Raw genomic sequence first — 11299 nt, 5'->3', positions numbered from 1 at the left:
TGTCTCCAGAAAACCAAAACCAAACATTAATTAATTAAAAATAACATGGTTGGGGCTGGGGATTTAGCTCGGTGGCACAGCACCTGCCCGGCAAGCACAAGGTTGTGAGTTTGATCCCCAGTACTGGGAAAACAATTAAAAAATTAAAAAAAATAATATGGTAGGGGCTGGGGACTTAGCTCAGCCGCATAGTGCCTGCCTGGAAGCGCAAGGTCCTGAGTTCGATTCCAGGTACCAGGAAAAAAAATAACATGGTAAGTTGGGAGCAGTGGCACACGCCTATAATCCCAGCACTTGGGAGGCTGAGACAGGAGGATCGTTGCGAGTTTGAGACCAGCCTGGGCTACAAAGTGAGCTCAAGGCCAGTCTGAACTGCATAGCGAGACCCTGTCTCAAAAAGATGAAAAAAAAGTTTTAATTTAAAAAAATAAAAATAATATGGTATTATGTACTTGAAAATTGCTGAGCATGCATTTTAAGTGTTCTCACCATGCACAGTGCTCCCCATGTTAATCAGCGCACAGCCACAGGGAGCTGTGGGCGGGGAGCGCCAGCCTTCTGGCTGGCTAGCTTCCTGCCTGCTGGCTCCCGGAGGGTGGGCCCCAAGTGCATGGGGAGCCAATTGGGATCTATCCTGACACAGAGAAACAGTGACACAATTGGCCCACCATGCACCGACTGCAGTTGCCCACCCACGGATGTGTGTGAATCATTGAAACTTTGAACAACCCCTGGGAATACATGCCATACAACAGGCCACTTTTTCTCCTGCCATTGGGAACCAGAAAGGTCCAGAGCCAGCAGAGGAGCAGCTGCTGAACAAGGACTCAGAGAACATGAGAATGCAGACTAAGCCCATGGAGTCAGAGGTCCAGTGGACTGGGGTCACGAGAGCCGCTTGGAAGCTGTAAACCAGGAGGACCTTGCACAATACCTGCAGAGACTCATTGGAAGCCATTCTTCCCCTGACAGTACAGGATGTGGTGGAGCTCCAGAGAAGTCTGCAGCAGGATTCCTACTGCCTGTGCTGACAGTTGGGGAGAGGACACTAACTGGTTGCGGGGTCCCAAAGCAATGGGAAGCTGGAGAGAAAAAGCTACAAAGAATGGCTTTCACCTCAGATAGCTCACTTGAGATGTTAGTAAGAATTGCCTCCTCAGTATTCTATAGCCATGATGAGGAGGAGGCCAAGGAGAGAAAACAAAGAGACTGAGAAAAAGCAGCTGCTTTTACTGCACCACTAAGAGAAACAGATCCCAGGTCTGATTCCCAGGGCTCCAAGAAGAACTCGACAACTGCATTCATCTGCTACCACTGTTAAAAGCCAGGCCACCTCAAGAGGAACTGCCCTAAGAGGCCCCATGGGCCATGCCCTGGATGCAAAGGAGACCAGTGGAGATCGGTCTGCCCTCTGAGGTGGAGGCCCCAGAGCTCAGACCCATGCTACCAGTTAGTCCAACAGGAATGAGAGGGCTTGGGGCATGGTCTGCCTTCTCCCTCTGGCCAGACCGTCATCTCCATCGAGGAGTCCTGGGTAATCATGACTATGGAGGAACAAGAAAACAGCCTGTTGCTAGACACAGGTGCGAGTCTCTCGGTCCTTCTTTTCAATCCTGGCCTTCCTTCCAGCCATCATACCTCAGTGAAAGGAGTCACTGGTGAGGAGGTAATATGCTATTTTTGACAACCCTTAGGCTGTAACTACTTATTAGATCCTTCTTGCATATCTCTGTCTTCCTGAGAAACCACTTTGAAGATACCACCAGGTATTACAGCAGCCATTGATATTTTCCTACTAATCTATCCATAACTGTGTAAAGTTTGTAATGTTCCTATCCTATTTCATAAATGGATGTATGTTTATTATTATGTGTTTCCTACAACAATCATTGAGAATAGTTAATGATTTTTCAATAGGTCACTCATGTATAGCTCTATTTATTTTCTTTAGAAGCCACTTTGAAGATACCAAAGTATAGTACAACAACTCTTGATAATCTCCTACCTTTTTTGTCTCTAACTCACTATTATTTGTCTATTTGTTTTCCTGAGAAACTATTTTGTAGATAATAATATGTAAAACGATAACCATTGATAATTTCCTATCATTTTGTCTGTAACTTGCTAAGTCCCCCCTGTTATTATGTTATCCTTCTTTTACTCTTTAAAATTAAAAAAAAAAAAAATCAGCACACCGTGTAGGCACATGTGTCCCATACTGGCCATACAAGATTTTCTCAATTAAAGTAAATCAGTAAATGTTTTATTGGTGTCCAGGCCTTCATCCTAGAGCCCCAGCCCTCATATATCCCAGTTAAGTTACACGGAGTGGGCCTGACTCCTGGGGTCTCTTTCCGGGGAATGGACTCTCTCCGGCAGCCGGGGCCGAGCGCCACCGCGAGGGAAGATGGACGGTTTTTCATCTGAGACTCGATGAGCTGGGTGGAGGCCGCCACCATCACGGGACCCAGCACCCGGAAGCTGGGCATCAGTCCCAGCCCAGCACACGGCCCCCTCCGGTCAGCCTCGGGCTCCTTTCCCGGCGGCTGCAGGCTTCCAGGCTGGGTCACCCCAAGTGCGGGCAGCGGAGGGCGCCGCTCACAGTACCCCGGGAAATGTGAGAGGCGGGGAGACCAGGGCACAAGCAACGCTCGCCCTTCTGGCCCGCGTGGCATTCTGCATCCCTGCACTCCACGTTTACCCACTGAGCCCGTGGGCACACGGCCCTTCACCCCGGCCTCAGCACACAGCAGCAGCCAGCCGAGGCCCCTCCAGACCCCGCCCGGCCTTCAGTGCTGGGCGGCCCGCACAAGTCACTCAACTTCTCCATGCTTCACTCTCACCAGCAGAACCGGAAGGGGGCGTTGTTACCCACAGTGATTAGTATTATAACAAAGAATCAATCGATAAACACAGAAAGAAAAGCAGGACCAAGCACCAGGTGGCCAAGGCAGTACCTGGTGAAGAAGCAAAACCGCGCGGTGTGCACAAGCCAAAGCAGGACCCGTGCTGGAGGGGAAGCACGCCCAGGTCCCTGGGTGCGAATCCGGCACGCTGTCACTCCGGCTGCAGGGCCGCAGACCTGGCCGCGCTGGCTTTTCCGCAGGCGCTCGAAGACACCTCAGAGACGATGCAGCTCGGGTTCCCGAGCGAGCACGGGGTGCTCCTCCGTTCCATCCGCTGCAGCCCTGTGGCGAATCCCCTCCTCCGCCTTTGGCAGTGAGCTCGTTCAGCAAGGTCTTCATTACTTCCTAATTGTCGGGATTTATTTGCTTCATTTTTCTGGTTAGGAAACATTTAAAAAATTAATCTCCAATCTTGGGCTGCTGTTCATGTAACAGCGCCTCCTCATTTATTAATGGCATCATTTGCTATTTCTGTCACACTCCACAGCCGCAGTACCAGCCGTGTACACGCGCACACCTGTGCAGACACACGCGCACGGTCACACACACACATGCCTTCACAGTCGTGCACACCCGTGCACACACATGCATTTGCACGTGCTCGTTGCACACATGTGCATGTACAATCACGTGCAACACGGATTTCCAAGTCCATCCTTCGGGCCCTCTCCTTCTGGTGCAAACGCGGCGGTTTGCATGCAGTGGTCACTGCTGCTGCAGTTTTCGAGGTCACCTTGTGAGCCCTGGTGATCAGATGGGCAGCGCGGGCGTCCTTCCCCGTGAACTCCAGGCTGCTCTAGGCTGCAGCCCATGGGGCTGCGCGACCCCTCCCGGCGGCTCCCCCCAGGAATGTGCCCCCGCCTCCTTCCTGCTTCATCATTTATCAAATGCGGGAAATGGTGACACGGTCATGACACGGTCCTGGGAGCCAGAGCCCTGCCCAAGCAGGCAGGGGCCCACAGGCTGCGGCCGAGAGCAGGGCTCCGCCGCGTCTCCCCGGCCCTCTGCACCTGGTCCCTCCCATTCCCCGAAACGCTGAACACCGTGCTTTGATACCAGAAGCCGCGAGCACTTGCTGAGAATTTAACTCGCGGTACTTGGTATGAGCAGGACAACTGGCCTCATTCGTCAGCATCCACAGTGACCCCGGACGGGAAGGGCGGCCGGGTCCGGGCTCCAGCGCCGGCTCCAAGTCATCGCGGCCACGGCCTCCTCCAGCTGCTCCCAGGAAAAGAGTGGCGCGGGGGACAGCCGAGGGTCCCGGGACAGAGCCGGGCGGGGGGCACAGGTTCTGTCAGCCAGGGCCCGGAGAAACCGGGCCGCGGGGGGCCCACCGGCAGGGAGCTGGCTCGCAGGACGCGGGCGGGCCAGCCTGACTCTTGCAGCACAGAGCAGCAGGCGGGAAACTGAGGCAGGACTTCTGTGCCCCAGTCCCAAGGCGGAATCTCTTCTTCCCAGGAGCCCCGCGTTCCCACCGTGGGCTGATCAGAAGAGGGAGGCCCTCTCCCCGGCAAGTGTCCACCGGTGCCTGCGCCCAAAGCCCGCACGCAGAAACCTTCCCACATGCAGACCGGCATGTGACCAGCAGCCACGCGCCACGGCCCAGTGGACACGCGGTGTCTCCACGCACGACCCTCCCGTCCCTGCTGGACACAGCACGGCGCCGTCTTACCAGCCAAGTCTTTGGGCCCCTCCAAACCCCTCCACTCACCCAACAAGCTCTCCACCATGCGGCTGCTTATCAAAATGTAGAATCCATAAGCTTGACGTGCCCCAAATTCAGAAGCCTTGGGGAATTTCAGAATCAAGCAGAAGGTCCCCAGGGCAAGGAGACACCCCCTGGGCACGTGGTCTGTTCCCCCTCACAGCCACCGCTGAAAAAGTCGAAAGCCCCTCCCACAAAAAGACAGAGGTAGAGAAACCTAAGGAAAAAGTGGAAGTTAATATCTCACAGGCACTGGTGGTTTAATAAGCTGAAAAAAATTGATTTGCCATTAAAAGCCAAAAGGGAAGGCTGGACTAATCGCACCTTCTCCTGTGCAGGGCCTCTGTCCGCTCAGGGCCTCTGTCCAGCCCCTGTGCACTGGACTACTCACACCTTCTCCCGCTCAGGGCCGCATCGACGTGGAAGTGTTCCTGGGTTCTCTTCGAACTGCACAAAAGATAAGACCCCGGAACCCAGTCGCTACCACTAACGAGAATTTCTGGGAATACCTCTGTGAAAGCCCAATACATGCTTCCCTGGCCATTTTATAACTTTCTCGCTCAAATGTACGACCCCAGCCTCTGCTGAGCCCCTGACGTGGCCTTCCACCGGGCCCGCAGCAGCTCTCCCTGGACACAGCCAGATTTCCAGTACCAGCCCACTAGGGCTGGGAGCCACACAGCAGGTGACATCTCTGCTCGCCTGGGGGTGTCTCTGCAGTCTACAAAAGCTGCCTCACACCCAGGCATGGTGGCACACACCTGCATCCCCGGCAGCCTGGAGGCTGAGCCTGGGCTACATAGTGAGTTCAAGGCCAGCCTGGACCACACAGCAAGACCTTGTCTCAAATTTAAAAAAAAAAAAAAGTTGCTACAAATACTTTCCCGGCCACTAGAGACCACGCGGCGTCACCCTGTCGGGTCCTGAGAGTCCCTTATCCATGGCATCACACGCACTTCCCTCTCGCCATGGTTACGGATGTCTCCGCACCAGAATCGCACGTTTACAACAGCCATATGCTTTATGCCATTGTTCTGGTCAGCAAATGCTCCCAAAGCCGCTCCTCTGCAGGAACTTTGCCAAGTTTCTAAACCCATCATGACGACAGTGATTTTGCAGATACCGCACAAAGCACCTTGCTGGAGTGCTGCCTTCTTTAGTTCCTGTCCTATCCTGGTGGGTCAGGAAGTAGATTCACTTTATCAGCAGGGAAGAGGACCCGGCCTCGGCCTCAGGCACACAGCGTCTGAACCCTGTGACGCTTAATAGTTAAGACTGGGCGGGGCTGGGGATTTAGCTCAGCCGCACAGCGCCTGCCTGGCAAGCACAAAGTCATGAGTTCGATTCCCGGTACCGGAAAAAAACAAAAACAAGGACTGGGCAACGAGGGGCGGGACCCTTCCAGGGAGAGCCGCACAACCCATGCGGTGACCCCACCATTAGGGTATGCAGAGCCAATCGGAAAAGTGACGCCACCATCAATCACAAACACACAGCCAATCAGAAAAGAGCCAACCCTTTCTCGCACAGTGAGCTAGCCCACTGTTAGGCAGCAGTGTGCCAAGCGCTGTACCAGAGTGGGGGCGGCTGCACCCTGCGGCGGTCCCTCTGGGCGGCCTGCTCCGCCTCGCGTTATGATAGCGTAAAAGTTCAATGGAGCCACTTCAAAAATTAAATGTGCTTTTCGGCACCTAACTGTTTCCTTGCTCCTCTGCTCCACAGGACTGGAGCATCGGTAAATCCCACAGCCCAGAAGCCCTGTGGCTTCCTCACCCACCGGCCATCTGCTCGCAGCTTGCTCCCCTAGGGGAACAGGGCGCCTTCAATAACGGGTGTCACCGAACGGTGCTGCAAGGGACTCGGGCTCTGCGGCCAGCTTCGGCGCCCAGGCCCGGGGCAAGGCCGGGTGGGCAGCATCTTCCTCTGCAGCCAGATGGCCGCAGACTTCTCAGCAGTGACAGACCCAGGAGACGCCGCCTTGGTGGCCCCCGCAGGGCCAGCACGTGGACATCCAGCGGTCGCATGAGGTGGCCTGGCGCTGGTGTGCCCGGGAGGCTGTCACAGGCCCCAGCTGGAGGGACACGGTGGGGCAGGGACAGAGTAGGAGGATGCGCACCACCGCAGGTCCACAGGCCAGAAGGACGGGGGAGGCTGCAGAGCGCCCTGGCTCCGGGCAAGCCTGGGAAGACAGCGGCCAGCAAGGCCTGGGCCGCACCTTGCACACTGTCATCCCCCAGGACAGCCCCAGGGACGCGGCCAGCCACACCCCAGGCCATCCGCCTTGGTCTTGTCGGTCTCCTTTCTCACATCTAAGAAGAGGAAGAGGCCGCCATGCCCCGGGGACCGGCTCAGCCCTCGCCGGCCCTGCCTCCCCTCATCCCCCAGACAAGGAGGTGCACACTGCCTCTCTTTCAGCACTGCCGAAGTGAGGGGGCCCGGCCCGCCCTAGGGGCGCCGGTTGCCAGCTGCGCAGGGCCCAGGACACGCGTGAGCCTGACCCTCACAGTGCAGCACGCTCTGAGGGACCAGGCAGTCCCCGGCATCATATGCAGACGTGCTTGCTCCCAGGACTCAGAAAGGACCTGGTTTGGAAGCAGGATTGCAGCTGGTATACTTAGAGCAGGGAGTGAGACCAGTGTCCTCATAAGAAGGGGCACGGGGACAGCCTCAGGGGCATGGCGTGGGTGAGCATTACCCTCGGGAACAGGGGCGGCCCAGCAATAGGCAGAAGCGGTGGAGCCTGGTGGACCCTCGCTCACACCACGCCTGCGCCCCAGACAGCTCTCCCCGCCACGCGGGGCCGTGGGCTCCCGGCGCCAGCACCTCACACAGGCCGCATCAGCTGCCTCCGACTCAGCACTGTCACCACGTGCTAGCGCCACACCCTCTGCAGGACCACGCTAGACCCTGAGAGGGACAGGGCTCCCCGACACACGCCACGTGAGTCGGGATTAGCACCCAGCTCTCGGTCTCCAGCCGAGGCTTCCCTCACACCCCCACGGCCACAAAACAGGGAACTCGACGTCCTTTAAAGAGGAAGTGTGTGATGCGGCAGGAACCCTTGGCAGGTTTTACTCAGGCAACGTAGGATAAAGTAACAGCGGACTCACAGCGGACTCGGGCTGAGACATGGAGAATCGCAGAGTGGTGTGCCCCACACGGATCGGCCGGGCACTAAACACAAGCTGCCATCAGAACAGAGAATGACTGTGTAAATTTTCACAAACTGATCGTAATAGAAGACATTGCCATGAATCCCCTCCGCCAAATACACCCCCGCACTTGGAGCGCACACATCCTGTTGTTCTGGCCACTTTCTGAAGCACTTCTGGAGCCCCCTTCCCAGAGTTGTGCCTGCGTGATAAAAATACGGTCAATGCTGCCGCCAAGTGGCACTGAAGAGAAAGGCAGGCTTATAAAACCTGTGCGGTCATCCACTTGCTCACCAGGCTGGAACGCTGTGACTTCCGGCTCTTCCCTGAAGTCAAAAAGACCAGGAGAAGTAAATGTTTGGAAGGGATGCAGGGGCCAGGCGTGGCAGTGCAACCTGTAATCCCAGCACTCGGGAGGCTGAGGCAGGAGGATTACCGTAAGTTTGAGGCCAGCCTGGGCTACAAAGTGAGTTCAAGGCCAGCCCGTACTACACAGCAAGACCCTGTCTCAAAAAAAATAAAATAAAATAAAATAGGAATTGAATCAGTTCAGAACATCAAGGCAGCCAGGACAGTGCAACTAAAGATACTCAGAAAAGAGGACTTCAAAGCTGCTGCAGAAAGCAGCATATGAGGTCCTGGGCTTAATCCATCAGCACCACAAGAAAAAGTTTAAATAAAGAATAAAAATAAAGACCACACAGGCCTTCACTGAGAAAGAGATGAGTCTTGCTGGGCATGATGGTGCATGCCTGTAATCCCAAAACTTGGGAGGCTGAGGCAGGAGGATTGGCACAAATTCAAGGCCAGCCTGGGCTACACAGTGAAACCCTCTCAAAAAGACAAAGAAAAAAAGGGAGGGAGGAAGAAAGGGAGGAAAGAAAGAAAGAAAGAAAGAAAGAAAGAAAGAAAGAAAGAAAGAAAGAAAGAAAGAAAGAAAGAAAGAAAAAGAGGAAGAAAGGAAGGAAGAAAGGAAGGAAGGAAGGAAGGAAGGAAGGAAGGAAGGAAGGAAGGAAGGGAAAGAGAGAAAAAGAAAGAAAAGTCCACACTGCACCACAGCCCCATTCCGTCATAAACGGAGTTTGTTCTCCTCCGGGGAGAGGAGTTTGACGCCGCAGTGACTGCCAGGGTCACACAGCGATTCCTCTCCAGGCCACCGTGTGACCCTCCTCTGGCAGTGTCCTGCCCACATCTGGAAAACACTTCCAGCAGACAGAACTCACCACATACTCTCTGGCACAGGCTGAAGAGTGGCGTCTCTCGTGTTTTCCCGTCTTAGACGACAGCCACGAGCGTGGGAAATAAAAAACGACAGGAAGAAGGGCCAAGCAGCCCATTTTGCTAATTACAATCTCTCTGCTAAGCACCCTTGGTAACTTAAATTTTCCTTCATTATTTATCATCAGTAACCACCGAAAGCACCATAATCATCTCTCTGCAGTTTGCAGCAAAGTGAAATATCCCCAGGTCAGACGCTGACTCCTGCCCAGGACCTGAGTTCTGCCCGGCACTCGGTCTCCCTGGAGCAGGGGCCTGCGAAGCCCTCTGCTGCCCAAGCCCACCCGGGGCACTGCCCAGCACGGAGCAAGTGCGCCAGGAGCAGGGACGGCTGGGCTCATGGCCCCTGCATGGCTCGCTTGTGGGTCACAGCATGGGGTCCCCCCCTCACTGCATGATGCAGCTGGACGGGACGGCAGGTGAGGGAGCTGCTCCCTCTTTAATATCCAGGAGCCAACACCTCGGCCACCTCCTGATCAGCTGGGGTAGGGCCTGAACAGGTGAGTCTGGTGGCCCTAGCGCAAGGCTTCCCGGAGGAATCCACACAGCGGTGAAATGTACACCCCTTGGGGCTGGGCATGTGACTCAGGAGCGGATCTAGCATGTGCAAGGCTCTGAGTTCCATCTGCATTATCACCACCACCAAAAAGAAAGGTCTACCCATTTTAGGAGCAGAGCTGCTGTGGTGGTACATACCTGTAATCCCTGTATTCTGGGAGGCTGAGGCAGGAGGATTTCAAGTTTGAACCCAGCCTTTCCTGGGAATATACTCAATGCAAAGGCCCTGGGTTCTGTCCCCGATATGGCAGAGAAAGAGAGACCCTGAAAAATTGTCACTGTTCTGGGGTATGGTTACCAAGCCCTATCAATATGAACATTATTCCATTTCCATGTGAAGCTAAGAACCCAGTTCGCACACCTTGAACATAGCAACCTGTCCGGCCCCGGCACAGTAACCTCAGCACACATGGGGCGTGACTGCAGGAGACACACCTACCCGGAAATGCGGCCACTGCCGTAAAGTCCAAGCACAGGGGCTGCCGGCTCTTTAATGCCGCCCAGCTGGAAATGAACCTGGACACAAACTGAATGTTACCGAAAGTTTATAATGCCATTAATCCTTGCCACCAGGGGACATTTAAGTTACATGTAGTATGGCAATAACTTCCTTAAACTCCAATTCAGAGAGCTGTAATTATATCAGGCAGTAATGTTTTGATCACCTATAAAGTTTAATTTATCATAGACATAAGACCTAATGAATAAATACGTTAAAACATATCAATTCTGCTCAAGAAAACGATCCCATAATCAGAGCTGCAAGTTCAGTGTACTATCCTAATTAAGATGAAAGATGTCAGTGGAGAACTCCAAGCAGTCACTTGCATCTTTACGGCTCACACTTATTTCTCTAGCTAGGTGACTTCTAATTACTATGTACATGTCTAGCTCCAGCACACAGTACTGTAGCCGAAGTCCTTTAATATCACTTAAATACCACTGGTCATTGCTAAAGCACAGTAGCTCTCTTAACAGAAGAAATGAAGCACAATGGAAAAAAAAAAAAAAAACTACCTCTAAACTACCTTTCAACAAGAAAAATGATCTCACTGGTAGTTTCAGTCTTAAAACTGCAAACAGCCTTCCCCCGCCAGGGGCAGGTCTTGCTGTACTGACCAGACGGTGCCTCCTGCCATCCATGTACAGGCAACTGCCTGCCAGGGTGCCCTCGGCTGGCTCTGCTCCCCACTTCATGGGGCGCACCCAGGGCTGCCACCTTCTCCCAGCTGCACCGGCCACAACCCTGCTCCCTGGTGCCTCTGTGACAGGGCCCTGGTGCTCCACTCGAGCCCCAGGACAGCGCCCACCCCTGGCAATCTCTCCCCCTCTTCTAGCTCCTGATCAGAACTTCCAGGTGTGTCTGCTTTCAATGGAGCACAAACCTCACCACGTCCTCTTTATCTTTTCATAGCTGGGCATAGTGGCATAGGCTTGTAATCTCTGTAATCCCAGCACTCGGGAGGCTGAGGCAGGAGGACGGCCAAGTCTAAGTCCAGCTGAGGGAACTTAGTGAGACCCTGTTTCAAAATAAAAAAGACCCTGGGTTCAATCCCCAGTAAAGGGAGAAAAAAAAATCTCTCCATGTATCCAGGGACTCTGTCCTCCAGAAAAGGGCTAAATCCCCAGCCCAGGCTTACCACCTGTAGTGGATTGACAACTGGTGGTCAACTTATAACCCCCAGCTGAACTGAGTAAGC

This window comes from Chinchilla lanigera, unplaced genomic scaffold (assembly GCF_000276665.1).
Source record: "Chinchilla lanigera isolate Chin_1 unplaced genomic scaffold, ChiLan1.0 scaffold00090, whole genome shotgun sequence".
NCBI classification, from domain to species: domain Eukaryota; kingdom Metazoa; phylum Chordata; class Mammalia; order Rodentia; family Chinchillidae; genus Chinchilla; species Chinchilla lanigera.
The sequence above is the reverse complement of the archived record's forward strand: the minus strand, read 5'-3'. Positions refer to the sequence as shown.